Here is a 12,952-nt window from a genome sequence, read left to right as displayed (position 1 = left end):
TCTAAACCTGCTTGTTCCTGAAATTATACAGGATTATAGTTTGCAAACTGTGGGACAATGAAGCAAATCAAGATGAATTACAGCCCTGGCACTCCCTCCCATCCTCTGACATCTAAACGGGGAATGAGGTCGGTGTGAGTGTTCAAAAGAACTTCAAGCACCCGCTCCTCCTTTGTGATTTTCAACTTTTTATTTTAATGTGAAATTTGATTTCATAATAAATAGTAGCGAATACGACTTAGTCCCAAAGAATTCATCACCGTAGCGCTGTGGGGTAGGCTGTGGGGTGGCTCTGAGGTCTTTTGCTATTCTGGTCACACCCCAACCTCCTACCCCCTCCGCAGTGGGCAAGGACAAACACTACCCTGGGGAATCGCTAGCGAAAAGAGCCGCCAGGTCTCTGGATCCGAGAAAACCTGTGTTTTTGTGCCTAGGTTGCTTTTATCTGACTGAAACTTTACCGATAAGCTTTTGGAGCACCGTCTTTGTTCTGTATGGAGTTGCTGCCTCTTACAGAGATCGCAGATAATGTCCCCAATTTAAGATAAATGCTCAATGCACGTTAACTTGCTTTTCTCTCTTTCTTTTTAAATCTCTGCCTCCGACCTGAGGAGGGATCACGCGGCAGTGCGGGGCAGATAAAAGCCCTTTGGACGAGGGTCACCTCCGTCCTTGTTGTTCACTTAAGAGCAGTGGAGAGGAAAACGGTCCCCAAGGGCGGACTTTGGCTTCTGGAGCCTCGGGGCCCATCAGTCCAGGCCTCCCCGAGCCTCCGCCGGTCTGGGGGGAGGGTGGTGGGGGAGGGGAGGGAGGGGACTGGGAAAGGGGATTTGGGGATAGGGTCTGGAAGCGCTAACGAGACCTGCTGGGAGGATCTGCGTCTCCTGCAGGTCCCAGAGTGACTTGGGGGTGCAGGGTACAGAAGGCGGATCTCCGCCGAGTTTGCTTGCTGAAACAGAATTCTATTTCGAGGAACTCAATCAGTCTGCAGGAAACAAAAATGGAAATCGAGGTTTGGGAAGATCTGTCACTTCCCCGACTTGAGTGGTGCAGGCTGGGGGCGGAGACTCGGGACTACCGAGAGGCCCTTTCTCCCACCTCAGCTCCTTTCCCGGGACTTTCAAAAGGAATTACCCTCCTCTCCCCCCTCTTCCCCCACACCCATCCCCACTCGCCCGCCGGCCCCTTTCCGCACCTCCTTTTCCCTTCAAGTGAGAAAAGCTAGTTCCTGAGCCAGTGAGTCCGTCCCCTCGCCCCTCCCGCTCCCACACCGGTCCCCCCGCCAGGCACCGTTACTGCCACCACCTCGGTTCCACTCAATCGATTTTTGCTGCATGTCAACACTTATTACCGGTGAGTGTGAGGGTATTTTTTTCTCCTTCTCTAGGTCTCTTAATGATTTCTATGCTAGTTGTGTATTAAAGTGCTTAAAGGAACCTTTAAGGTAATCTATAGCGTGAACACCAAACTTCTTCGCTAGGGATCAAACATGGCGAGCGCAAGGTCGGGCCTCGGGAGCGCAGGCCTCTCAGGCCACAGCCCTGCGCCGCGCACCTCCGACTCGCAGGCTGCCGGGCCCGGGGCCGCAGCCGCCCGCTCAAGAGTCTGCCGCTGCCTAGGGGCTTCTCTCCCTCCCTCCCCGCGCCCCCCCACCCCCCCCCCCCACCTGTTACTCGAACCCCTTCTACGACCTGCTCGATTTTTAAACTTTAATGATTTTCTAAGGCCCCAAACTCTTCATTCCCCTAACACAGAATTCAAATAGGAGACCTCGGAAAGGTGTATACGGCCCACTTTTGTTTCAGTTACTTCCCAGTTCCTAAATCTGAGTTTTACTGCCCACGACTTGGTTAGAAATTTAATTTTAAAAAATTCGCTGGGCAACCTGGACCATGCAAGCGGTTTGACTAGGAGACAAATCCTCCCCTTGGCCTCCCGGCCCTGCTATTTCTCCCCACCGTATCCTACTCATCCCACCCCTCTTCTTGAGAGGTGTTGAAACCTGGGAGCCCCTTTAAGAGTGTAACAACAAAAAAAGAAATTAATAGGAAAAAATAAAGAGGGTCTTCAAAGTCTCGATATTCCTCGAAAGCCCCATAAATTAACCCTGTGAAGAGCGGCGAGCTCTTTTAAGGCAAGTCTATAAAACCTGGCAAGATCTCCAAGGACGCACGGCCCTCCCCCCCTAAGCCCCGTCACGAAGGTGACCAGACAAAGGTCTGCCCTGCAGTCCACATCCCAATCCACGGGCGCCCTCGCCGCCGTCGCTGGGGCTCTTCAGCCTCAGACTGCTCGCTGTCAGCGTGGGCTGTGCTAAGAGTTGCCGGCTCGCCGGTTTGAATTTTTTTAGAGAGGAGAATAAAGAAGAGAGAGAGAGAGGTGGTGGTGGTGGGGGGGTGTAATCAGATCAGAGGTTTATGAATATAGAGTCCCTATTGATTGATCTATAAAACCGCTGTCAAACTGCAGTTGATCTAAGCACACGCGGAAGCAAGGAACGTGGCTGACTCAGGGAGGAGAGGTCTGGAGGAAGTCTATAGCAGATTTTCAGAAGAGAATTTCCAAAACGATCCTTCCTCCCGCAACCTCCCTAATCTGATCATTACATTTTAACGGAACTTGAGAAATTTGAAAATGTGATCATTTCAGATGAAATTTTTTTAATGGGGTTAAGTAGAAACCCGATTCTGGGAAAATAACTAATTTACCTTTTCAGGTTGCAGCGGATGAAACCAGGGAGGTTTTACTCTAACTTAAAAGCTTATTTATTGTCCTGCCCCTGCCCTCCACGAAGGGACACCTTCTTCTAAAAAGATAGAAAGCAGAATGTATTGTGTTCCGGATGCTTAACTTCATTCGCTTCTCTGTTGAGTATTTTATGCATTTTATGTAAATGTCGGTTTTAGATTTTGTTAGAAGATGGGAGAAGGCCTGAAAAAAATAAAATATCCTATTGAAGGTGTATTTAATTCCACTTAATTACCTTTTGAAAACCATTGCTACTCCTGTTATTACAATACATTGTTAATAGTTCAGTAGCAGTTGAGGAAAACAGGAGATACTTGAGGCTTAAGTTACTCAGCCAAAGAATGACTAGAAGGACTATCTAAATTCCTTATCCAAAATAACATTTTGAAAAACATTTAATGACTATATGGTAAAGGTGTTTGCTTTGAAGGGTTATGTCGGGGATTGCATTATTTTCTTCTCTCAGAAGGGTTTAGAGAAGTTCAGACCCCCTGGGCCGTCCCTGGGCAGGGTATGTGTCTGTCTGCAACCCCTGACTTTGATAGATCTTTCCAGTCCTAGTTCTCCTATTCTTTCTGCAAAAAAGTTTAAGGTGCCTACACCCCGCCCCCATCCCTACCCCCACCGCCACCCCGCCCACAAACACACCTTGCTATCTCTTTATCCCCCTATCTTCTCCCTCTCCTGTTTTCTTTATCCGCTCCAAAGTCTTTTTTTGTTTTTATTTTCCCTGTTCTGTCAGCTTAGAAAATGGCCCGTTGATACTGGGACCTGATGTACCAGGACTAAGCCTTACGGTGGTTTCCTCAGAGCCCCGAGACCCCTCCACCAAAGCTTCCTCCATCCAGAAGTAGCAAAGCTTTTTCTGCCTTTGCTAACAGTTTGTAGCAGTGCGGGACCCCCTTGTACCCAGTCCTAGACAGGAACATTTATACCCGTGGCTCTGGGGAGATGAGACGTAGAACCGCCTGTGCTGTCCCTGAGAAGGCAGTGAGGCAGGATATCCAATGTGGCTTGGAACCCAGACTAGTGCCAACTAGTTCCTGGGCTCATTTCCCCCCTGTTCAGCTTGTCAACAGCCCCCTCAACTCTCCTCCTCCCGGCGAATATCTGGGTGGAGTTGCTGCACCACTTGAAGCTTAATGTCATCTATCCCTGTCCTCCGGGATGGACTTGGCAGGACCTTTCTTTGGCGTCACTTCACGCGGCTGCCTGCGTTGGGCTGATGACGAGTTTGTTTGACATTCACCCGGCTATGTGTGGGCACTGAGTGGGGGGTGGGAGGTGCTGATGTGGACAGTGGTAGAGATCCTGCAGGCCGTCCCAGAGCGAAGGGACGTTGCCAGGGCTCAAGACTAGAGAGGACAGGTCACTTTGTTAGAAAATAGTATAATATTGAACAAAAGAAAGTAAAATAAAAACCATTCTTCTGCGGGAGCTGGGCCGCGGGCGATGTTCATTCACAAGGCTCTGCTAACCTCAGCACCTCCAGCCCAGGCTTAAAATTCGTGAAATCGTAGGAGCCACTCTTATCTGATGAGGCAGGGTCTTGTTTGTTTCTTTGACAGGGGAAAAAAAAAATCACGCCTGCAAATTCCGGGCAGCAGTTTCTCAGGCACGAAGCACCCTCCCCAGCCCGGAGACTTCTTTCCCTTTGCAACCCCGCCAGCCTGTCAACTGCCCAGCGCCAGGGGATGGCAGTCTGAACAGCTGACCAGGGCCTTTGGGACCCATGGGTTCCGCGGGGCCCACGCGGCCCAACTCGTGGAAGAACCCGAGGTGCCGCCGCTCCAACTGAACGTGCCCCAAGGGCGGCTTCGCCTTGGGCCTCACTGGCGGCCTGAACTGTGGCTCCGGCATAAACCGTGTCCTACCGCTTTCTATTGACCAGAACAGCTGCGTTATCTTAATGTTCATATTTTGGCCCGCGACATGGCAGAAGGGCGGTGGCAGGACGTGCTGCCTCGCATTACCCTGACGGTATTTTCAGAGACACCCGGAGAAGCCGCCGTCCAGAGGGCAACCTACGCATCTCCGGGGACCCCTCTCGGGTGCCCGCACTATTTGCACGTCCCCCAGGACAAGAAAACCGGAATCTAATCCTCAGCTGCTGCCGCCCGCCCACGTCCCCAACCCGCAGCCCCAGGCTTGAATAGAAGTTTGATCGCCCGGGGCGGTCCGGGTCCCGCTGGGGCCGAGCGCCCGCCCTAGCGTCTGTGCTCCCGCCGCCCCGGCGCGCGCTGCTTGCGGCCTGGGAGGCTGCGTCGTGGGCGGTCGGGGCGCAGCCCGGGCGCGGCCTCCACGCTGTGCCTCCTGGGACGCCTGCTGGGCCCGGGTCTTGGACCCGCCGGCTTCTCTGCCCTTTCAGAGTCAGCCTAAAGGAAACCCCGGCCCGAAGAGCACCCTCCCACCCCCACCGTCACCCCTAACCCCTGCCACATCCCTCCTCACCCTCTCTCAGGCCTCTGCGCCTTCACTCCCGAGCGTCCATATGGTTCCTTGCCTGCCTCCCTCAAGCTGCCTCTCAGATGCCCGGGGTTGAACATTAACCAGCCCGAGCTATAGAGTGGGGTAAAACGTTACATATAAAAATGAATCATCTATCCGATCCTGGGAGAGAGGACCTATAGCGAGTTCTGCGTCTAGAGCTACCCTGGCCATGTACGCGGCCCAATGCACCGACCCTTCTGGCAGCCGCTTCCCAGGGATCATTCTGATGCCCAAAGCTGAGGTCGGGTGGGGGTGGGAGGAGTGGGGATTACCGAACCAGCCTTTCTACTTGAGTAGCCTGAGGTTGAGGCCTTCTAGCAAAAGGGGAAAGTTAGGCCTCCTTCCCTCTCACACTTGAGGTACACGGAAAGGTCTGAAACAGCTTTTCACCGCTTACAAAGTTTGGTGGGAGCATCTGAAGTTATAGGAGGAGTGGCTGCCAAAAGAGTCAATAACCTCGTGAGTGTTGACCCCGGGGATTTGCCGCCAACCCCGGCGCTCAGGGAGGACCCTGAGAGGCAGGGCTTACGTGCGTAAAGAATGGAACTGGGAGCCCAGCAAGCCAGGCCGAATGTCGGAGGGAAGGCGTGAAGTGAGTTGCGCTAGGCTCGCCTGGCCTGGCACCGGGGCTCAGACCAGGTGCAAGCCCTTGGTGGGGTGGTACTGAAATCGCAGGCTCAGGTCGCAACCCTCCCCCAACCCCCCGCCCACAACCCCATCCCTTCCTCCTGGGCTCGGCCTCTTTCAGGCTCTGGTCTACTTGCTTCTTTAAACGTAAGTGATAGGGAGTAACAGTGAAACTCCTGCATTGACTTCATGTGCTAGACCCAAGCGCCAAATATACAGAACATATGAAAAGATAACAGAGTTGCAGAAAGAATTCAAGATAGTGCACCTCTTGCGTTCTTGTGCCCTCACCTGGAAACAGCAACTCGTGGTGCTCAGCAAATCCTTGAATAAGAAGGTGATTCCATTTCTGTGTCGACTCTCTCCCTCTGTCTAGCCTCTCCTCCTCACACACTCAAGAAGAGAAATAAAGTAGATGCAATCAAGAGAAAGATGTGATTTACATAGAGCTTTCAGGAATTGCCAACCAACTTGCAGAACACTTCTTTTGTCTTTTAAGAAAATTGATTTATTTGTATGCAAAATAACTACTTTGCTCAAAATTCAGTTCCTGGCCCATAATAACCTCTCAGTAAATATTTTTTTCAAAAGATAATCCCCACCTCAACTTCGACTCTATTTCTGACTATTCATTGAAGCAACATAATTTTTACTGAGAGCATTCACCCAAATCTTTGTATTCAGGGGGATGAGAAAGTGTCTGTGATGTGTGCATGACTGGTGTGAACTCTGCATTGTTCCATTACTTTCATGTTCATGTCTAAGCTTTTTCAAAGGCCTCTGCTTCTCCTTCAGTCTGTTCGCAGCCTGTATAGTGATTGCGAGAGTTTCTGGCAGAGGATGGAGTAAGGCCTCAGAGACATTCTGGGACCAAGGTTTTTCAGAGACTGAGCCTGCATCAAGCATGTGCTGAGTACTATGTATGTGTATTAGTTGGATGTTAATCAGTTCCAAGAGAAATGGATGAGTTTAAATGTGGTTACAGGATGGTCATCATTTCATATAGTGTCACTGCTGAAACTTCACTGCACACACTGTTCTATGTAATTCCCATAAAGCAATACAGCCCAAGTTTGTCATCACCCAACTTTGTTACCCTACCCCCCCAAAATAAAATAAACTCAAATGTTCTACTAGTTAGCACTCAGAGAGAATGAACACATCAAAGCAAATAAAGAGAAAGAGGTATGAATCACACTTGGTTTCCCTCCAGTGACTTAAAGACACAGAGAAACATAGGTGGGGACAGGGCATTTATTTTTAAAGGTACAGGTGGTTGGAGAAAGGGGTATTATAAAGGGTATTGCAGTGCTCACTCAAACTGTCTTCTCCCCTACCAAATTACCATGTTATCTGACACCCTCAATCTATTTGTGTCCTGGGTAACAGACAGTTTGACCAGGAGGTCATAGACTAGAGGGCTTGGGTGATTGGAAACAAGTTTGACAACAAAGGAATCTGCGTGGGGTGGCACTGGGGAGGTGGAAAGAGGATGAGGCCACAGTGGCTGGAGCAGCCAGGCAACCCTAAGTCTCTTCTGGACTCTGCATTCACATGCAATGCCTTGTCAGAGAACAGGGATTAGGGAGAACTATCAACACACTTCATGGATGGGAGAAATTTACATCCCTCTCCATAACCTTTTTCTTTACTGTCCCCTATTTCCTGCCATCATCATTTCCTCCTTTCCTTTTTGCCCTTCTCCCACCTCAGTAGGCTCTCCCCAGAATCTGGCCACTCCTGGATTATCTTCTGCTTATCCCTTCTTTTGAATTAAGTCTTCAGATTGTAGTGTTTACTCTTCCAGATATGAAAAATTGTTTTATCCAATAAAGAGTCTGCCTGTCAATCATTTTGTATTCATAAATATGGATTGTTTGTATGAACAGTAAACGTTCCAGGGCCAATAAGTTAATGCATTAAAATATCAGAACCTTTTCATAGCAACAGGGACTATGTACATTCTTTATAATGCCCCATTGCATGCTGGGTATCCCAGAAGGATCAGTGGGCACACTCCTTTCATCCCAGGCAGCATTGCCCTTGGCGTATGAGTGCCAAAGTGGTACATCTCAGCTTAGTTTACAATTCTCATCTTGGAAGTTCCTCTGCCACCTGAAACTACCAGCCATGGACTTATACACATTGTCAAAATTATGTGTTCCAAAAGAGCACAGATACAGTCCTATGTAGAGTTTGTGTGCTAATATGAGTTCCTTTCTGCATCTTTCCTTAGAGTTGTGCTTATTTTTCTTGTGTTATATTCTACTGTTATTGTCTTAGTATGTTATGGTGATTTTTCTGCCTTTTATGGTTGGAAACCATCTTCATTATCATTCTGCAGCTCTTTCAGATCTTCCTCCACAGAAGAGCTGCCCCATTTCCATCCTCCTTTGATTCCTTTTCCTTCCCAAGTTCTTCCAACATCTCTCTGAGAGGTTATTCTAAAACTCACAATTCTCTTGTTTTTTTTAAAAATTATAATTTCTGCATACTCACTGTTCCCATACCAGAAAATACCTTTTGTTCATATTACTTCTTTGTCAATTATCATATGGGACATTTTAACATAAGTTAAGATTTTGGGGTCATCTTCTTTTAAGTTTTTGTGGGAGCCTGGCATAATACTTCATAAATAGTAGGTGTTCAATAAGGCCTCTGATCAAATGGTATAATTAAAACCTTTGTTCACAAAAATCAAAGTTCAGAGACATTAAAATCTATTGAACTGGCATGAATTAAATCTCAGATTAATTTTAATTAATTTCTAATCTTTTCTCAACAAATAAGACATGTAAAAGAATTCCATAACAGAAATTTATCCTTAATCTTTTTTTTCTATCATCACTATGATCGTCTTTACTACATGAGAGCATTTTTAGGATGATGATCAGGGTTCATAAGACACTGGACAAATTTTTATGTTTATTAATATATCTTTATTAAAATAAGCATTTTACAAATATGTAATTTGGAAAATGTGTCTGGTGAGGGACCCAGAAAGAAGATGTGTGTGTGGAGGGGGACGGGGGCACATAGAGGACAGGAGTTTCCAGCCTGCAGGGTCAGAACCTAGGATCATTTTACTAATTAAGCGATTATGATCCTCACAATTACTTCACACTTTTAACAATTTCAGTATTCACAATATACAGTAAAATACAGTGCATCAAATATACTACAAAGTAGTATTTTTATATTCATTTTCATAGTTAGAGATAAGGAGACTTGAGAAGTTAAAAATACTAGTAACCCTCAAAACAACAAAGTATTAACCCAATTAAACACTTTGATTATTGCTAAAGACCAAACACACCAATTGTTTTTGTTTCTGCTAATCATTGCTCAATAAGCCTCAAATATTCTTGATTAATTAATTGGTGGCAAAATAGTTCCTTAGAATATTTACCCTGTCTTCTCCCACTTTCCAGCTGTTATAAAAAACGATAAAATACATCTCACCAAAAGAATGGGAAGAGTTGCATTACCTTTGATAAGACAACTGTGAAACATTTAATAGTTCATATTATATACCAGAAAAAAGGTTTCACCATATTATGCTAAATGAGTGAACAAGCAAATAAGTAAACGCTGGAATGGAAAAGTAGGGAGTTACAATGAAGTGGCTTTTGCAGCGCCTTGAGGGCTTTCAAAGAACCCTATTCTATTGGAGAATCACTAGTTGTGACCTTGATGTTTCTTAGAAGGTACACAAGGGAGGGTTAGATGGCTGAGGAGTCAAAAAATCAAGGGGAGCTTGATTGGAAACTTGCAAAATGTGATAGAGTATACAAATTATCTTTGGCTCAGGCACTAAAATCATCATTAAAATAATTTATCTACACACTCCTAAAATAATGAGCCAATATTATTTTCACAGCACTTTAAATATATTTCACGACATGTTTTGAGCTTATTTTATGTTTAATCTTTTTCTACATATATCTATAGAGTGAGGCAGAAGATCTGATTTGTTGAGTACTTTCTGTGAGCGAGGCACTTTTCATATATTATCTCAATCAGTTCTCACAACAACCCTATAAAGTAGATACTATTATTTCCTTATCTGACAGATGAAAAAACTGATGTTCAGAAGTAGCTAGTAACTTGCCTCAGGCTGTCTGGTTAATGAGTGGCAGTGTCAGGCCTAGAATAGTACTCAAATCAGGTACAATCTGACAAGAGGTTTGTTCTCCCAAACACTAAATAAACTGCCACTATGGAAGAATTTAGTCTTCTGTATCACTTTCTGCTGATGTGATTAGAAAATGCCATTCATAAAAGGCATATATCTTAAGGGACTATATTAAAAGTGCTGTGAAAATAATACTGCCTAGTTTGTGAGACGAATAGCATTTCAAAAAATGATGATAGTGACTGAGCCAATCAAGGGTGAATTTGTTCTACTCTTTCACATGTGTTTCAAGGCAAATTTCTTAGACTAGAGCAATAGACATAATCTCTTAAAATATTTTAGATATGACAGTAAAAGGAGCAAAGTTAAATTAAAGAAAGGACACACACACACACACACACACACACACACATACTTCAGTGGGCATATGACCAAGTGATTTTTCCTTAGTCTTTTACACTATGACCTGCTGCATCCTTTCTTACCTCTTCTTACCCCCATTGTGCATTTTTTTAGGCTAACTCTACATGTCAGCTTAGACCTCTCTACTCTGAAAAAGGCCTCCCTGACATCTTAGCACTAGATGACTTCAGGGTGCCCCTCCTTTGTGCTTCCTGCCATACCAAAGCATATAACACACTTCCATGAACTTAACACTTTTGAAGACTATAGGCCACTTATTTTGTAAAATATCTCTCAATTTGTTTCTTTCTCTGTGTGTGATATTTCCATGTTTTAAAATTTAGATTTCATATCCTCTGTGATATTCAGGAATACCAAATATCACTGAAGTGACCCTGTGTTTTCAGGGACACAATGTCCACTTACACAACATTTGTAATTGATGTTACACTGATTACTTGATTAAGGTAGTATCTCCTAGCTTCTCTATTATATGATTACATTTTTTCCCATTGTAGTTAGGATTTCATGAGCAGCTTTATGATGAGGAATTGAAGACTCTTGTCAACAGCTATGTGTGTGAGCTTGGAAGCAGATTCTGCAGCTCTTCAAATGATTGCAGACCTGGCTGACAACTTCTCTGCAACCTAAGCGGCTCCCAGGATCCTGATCCTCAAACCTATATGAGATAATAAATATTTATTGTCTTAAGATGTTAGCTTTTGGAGTACTCTGTTACATTGTAATACCTAACTAGCAGACTGTATATATACTGACTGTCTTCCAAATGTTTTTGCCACTTTTCATTTGTTACAGTATTTCCCCTTCTTCTTTGCACTTAGGTGTTTATTCTCTTATTCTCTTTTCCCCTCTTTTTTGCTGCTTCTGGGGGAAACTGGTGTTAAAGAAATGTATTCAATTTACTGTATTTTACCAGAACTAAATCTTCTGCACAGAAGAAAGTAAAGGATAGGACTGAGTGGTGCTGTGTTAAGAAAAATATTCAAGGTTGAAGAAATATGAAATAAACATGAAGAGAAAGGAAAATGCACTCCTAGAAGATAATAACTAAAAAAGATATTTTTATTTCATAGCTAATAAATACAACTTCTGACTTTTAATAGTTTAATTTTGAGAATACTTATTTTGTCTGCACAGGACCTCTGTTTTTTTGAAAGCAGAATTTTCTTCCTCCTTTTGGAGGAATTGCTCTTTTCTTTACTCAAACTCTGTTGTTCTAGTGGAGGCTGCCAACTATAGAACTGGCCTCTCTGTTCAAAGAGGAGGCTCAGGACTGAGGCTGGCCCTTCAGATGCTCCAAGGGAAGCAATTTAGAGAAGTAGTAGTAGACGAGCAGATGAGATGTCAAAAGCCAGGTTCTCCAGGGAAGAAGGTCACAGTCTACAGTAAGATAGAAAGCTGGCTCAGAGAGGAGCACAGATGAGGGATGGATGGAGAGTCCAGCCATATTCCTGTTCCTGTGGTTCTTAAAGTCCATTAAACCCATGCCCTTCCTGAGATTTTGCTGCTCAGATAAGTATATTTCTTATTTTGCCCAAGATAGTTCAAATTGGATTTTTGTTACTTATACCCAAAATAATTCTTAAAAGAGTTCTTACTTCAGTAGGGTGGTCCCTTCCCTACCTGTGTAGTCTTCTCTGAGGAGAGCAGAAGAAAATGCCTTTGGAGCCATGATTTGATATAGCCTTTTGGGATCCTCAGTGTAAGCATAAAAATCCTATTTTCCAGTTTCCCTCTGGTAACACTGCCTGAGAAGTATTAAGGGGGTGAAGAGGAGAGTTGTGTACGTAAACATATACACACACACGTGCACACCTGTTAAGCTATTTTGCCAACACAATATTTATAGAAGGTCTATTATATTTCAGAAACTTTCACAAACACCTGTTCTGCATTAGTCCAAGAAACTAGGTTTTCAGACTGTTCCTAATTATAGATCAGATAATACCTTTAAGGTAAAAGGTTTTAAATATTAGTCTTTATGAAATGGAAAACTCATGAGCAACAACTCTTTCTGTGTGCCTTTCCCTACCTTCTCCAGGTTGAGTCACCATTTGGGTGTCTCTTTTGCTTTTATAATAAAAGGCCATCTCAAGAAACTTGAAACAAGATTTCAAATGCAAATGCTACTTTAGTATTACTATTTGAGTGACTTGGTTTACTTTTGGTTTGCAGTAAAACTCAATCAAAACTATAAATCAAAAAACTCAAATCAAACTCTAACTAGTGTGACTTGCGCTGAAATTCTAGCTTTATTCATATAAGTTCGTGTCCTCCAAAGAAGCAGACTCAATCAAGTTAGGCCAGATCTATATAAACAGACTTCAGTTTGGGAGAGCTATGGTGTTAAAGGCATTAATTCCACCTTTGATTATTACTTTGAAAACTTGGACAAGTAGTGTTTGTCCAGTAATTCTCATGTGTTGTTTTCCTCCTTTGGTCTTCCTGGAGGAAAATGGTTACAACTTAGACCTCTCTTCTTAACACTCCACACTGGCAAAGGTACCAACTTTTCACTTTTGCAGTGGG

The 12,952-nt window shown here is 44.6% G+C and overlaps 1 long non-coding RNA gene across 1 annotated transcript; it reads left to right on the top strand.

Annotated features, from left to right (window-relative positions):
- The first annotated feature begins 847 nt into the window (after positions 1–847).
- Positions 848–11,115, top strand: LOC118930059 (uncharacterized). Its single transcript, XR_005031856.2, has 2 exons — positions 848–1,353; positions 10,921–11,115. It is a non-coding gene; the product is annotated as an uncharacterized LOC118930059 (long non-coding RNA).
- The last annotated feature ends 1,837 nt before the right edge of the window (positions 11,116–12,952 follow it).

This window comes from Manis pentadactyla, chromosome 5 (assembly GCF_030020395.1).
Source record: "Manis pentadactyla isolate mManPen7 chromosome 5, mManPen7.hap1, whole genome shotgun sequence".
In the NCBI taxonomy this organism is placed as follows: Eukaryota; Metazoa; Chordata; class Mammalia; order Pholidota; family Manidae; genus Manis; species Manis pentadactyla.
Note: the sequence above shows the minus strand (reverse complement) of the source record. Positions and strands in the feature narration are given on the sequence as shown.